The following is a 2651-nucleotide window of genomic DNA, read 5'->3' on the forward strand; positions in this document are numbered from 1 at the left end:
TCTTTCTATGACTGGTTTATTTAAATTATTTAATGTCCTAGAAGTTCATTCATGTTGTCACATATTGTGCAATTCTCTTCAATAGCCATCCTGACAGGTGTGAGGTAATATCTCATTGTGGTTTTAATTTACATTTCCCTGATGATTAGTAATGTTTAGCACCTTTTCATCTATGTGTTGACCATTTGTATGTCTTCTTTGGAGAAATGTCCATTCACTTATTTAGCCTATTTTAAAAAAATTCTATTATTAAATATTTTGCTATTGAATTATAGAAATGCCTTATATTTTGGATATTAATTCTTATCATATACATGATTTGCAAATATTTTCTCCCATTCTCTAGATTGCCTTTTCCTCTGTTGATTGTTTCTTTGCTGTGCAGAAGCTTATTAGTATGATGCATTCTTACTTGTTTTTTTTTTTGTCGTTGTTGTTGCATGTGCTTTTGGCTTCATATACAAGAACTTATTGCCAAGACCACTGTCAAGAATTTTTTCCCCTATGTTTTTTTTTTCTAGGAATTTTGTTTTCAGGTCTTATGTTTAAGTCATTAATTCTTTTTGAGTTGACTTTTGTGTATGGTGTCAGTTAGGGGTGATATTTATTTTTTTGCATGTGGATATCCAGTTTTCCCAACACCATTTGGGGTAGAGACTATGCTTTCCCCATTATGTATTCTTGGCGCCCTTGTGAAAGATTAGTTGACTATATATGTGTGGGTTTATTTCTGAGCTGTCTATTATGTTCCATTGTTGTATAAGTCTGTCTTTATGCCAGTATCATACTGTTTTAATTACTATAGCTTTGTAGTATAATTTGAAATCAGGAAGTATGATGCCTCCAGCCTTGTTTTTCTTTCTCAGGATATTTGTGGTTTCTTTGTGGTTTCATATTAATTGTATAATTGTTTTTCCTACTTCTGTAAAATATACCATTGGGATTTTGACTCTATAAATTGCTTTGAGTAGTATGGATATTTTAACAATGTTAAGTTTTCCAATCTATGAACATGATAGTACTTTCCATTTGGGCATCTTGTTTCTTATTTCTTTTTTCTTTTCTTTTCTTTTCTTTTTTTTATTTAGGCAAGGCAACCCTTGGTTGACCTCACAGATCGCAAGGACCTTGTCAGCTTACAATCCCTTAAATTTTATTTATTTTTTATACCTACAGCACCTGGTCTTCCTAGGTGATCTCCCATCCAAGTACTAACCAGGCCCAACCCTGCTTAGCTTCTGAGATCAGACAGGATCAGGCTTGTTCAGAATGGCATGGCCATGAACGGACATCTTATTTCTGATATTTGAGGAAAGCATTTCAGTTTTTCACTATTATGTATAGTGTCAGCTGTGGGCTTTTCACAAATGGCCTTCATTACATTGAGATATTTTCCATTCTTTGTTGAGAGTTTTTCATGAAATAGTGTTAAATTTTGTCAAGTGCTTTTTCTACATCCGTTGAAATAAAAATGTGATTTTTATCCTTTATTCTGTTAATGTGGTATATCACATTAATTGATTTATGATAGTTGAGGATTTTTGCATTTATACTTATCAGGGATATTGGCCTGTATTTTTGTGTGTGATATCTAAGCCTTGCTTTGGTATCAGGGTAATTTTGGTGTCATAAAATAAATTTGAAAGTGTTCTATCTTCTTCTAGTTTTGGAAGAGTTTGAGAAGAGTTGGTGTTGATTCTTCTTAAATGTTTGTTAGAATTCACTAGTGAAGCCAAATGGTCCTGGGCTTTACATCATTGGAGGTATTTGATTACTGATTCAAACTCCATACTATTTATGGGTCTGTTTAGGCTTTCTATTTCTTCATGATTCAGTCTTGGTAGTTTGTATGTTTCTGGGAATTTGTTTATTCTTCTAGGTTATTCAGTTTGTTGGTGTATAATTGTTCACAGTACTCTCATGATCTTTTTTATTTCTGTGGCACCAGTTGTAATGTCTCTTATTTCATTTCTGGTTTTATTTATTTGAGTGTTAGCTAAAGGTTTATCAATATTGTTTACCTTTTCAAAAATCAAATCCTAAATTTTATTAATTTTTCTCTTGTTTTTTTATTTTCTATTTTTTATTTCTGCTCTAATACTTATTTTATTCTTTCTGCTAAATTTGGGTTTAGTTTGCTTTTCTTTTTGTAGCTTATTGAGATGTAAAGTTAGGTTATTTGGGTTCTTTTTTTTATGTAGGTGCTTATCAGTATGAACTTCCTTCTTTGCATTACCTTTGTGGCATCTCATAAACTTTGGTATGTTGTGTTTTCCTTTTCACGTGTCTTGCAATATTTTTTATATTTCCCTTTCGATCTCTTCTTTGACCAATGCTTGTTCAAGATTATGTTATTTCTACATACTTATGAATTTTAAAGTTTTACTTCTTTAAAAATTTTATTAGTTTTATTAAGATATAATTGATATATAATACTATATAAGCTCCAGGTGTACACTATAATGCCTTGATTTTAATATATTGTGAACTGATTACCACAATAAGTTTAGTTAACTGGCATCCCCTCATATAGGTACAAAAATAAAACAAAATGATGTTTTGTTCCTTGTGATGAGAAATCTTAGAGTCTACTTTAAAATCTTACAAATATACTATACATCGTTGTTAACTATAGTCATCATGTTGTATAT

At 31.0% G+C, this 2651-nt stretch overlaps 1 pseudogene; it reads right to left on the reverse strand.

Annotated features, from left to right (window-relative positions):
* Positions 1 to 1167: 1167 nt before the first annotated feature.
* LOC111733777 lies at positions 1168 to 1286 on the reverse strand (annotated as a pseudogene).
* Positions 1287 to 2651: the final 1365 nt, after the last annotated feature.

This window comes from Pteropus vampyrus, unplaced genomic scaffold, assembly GCF_000151845.1.
Source record: "Pteropus vampyrus isolate Shadow unplaced genomic scaffold, Pvam_2.0 Scaffold635, whole genome shotgun sequence".
In the NCBI taxonomy this organism is placed as follows: domain Eukaryota; kingdom Metazoa; phylum Chordata; class Mammalia; order Chiroptera; family Pteropodidae; genus Pteropus; species Pteropus vampyrus.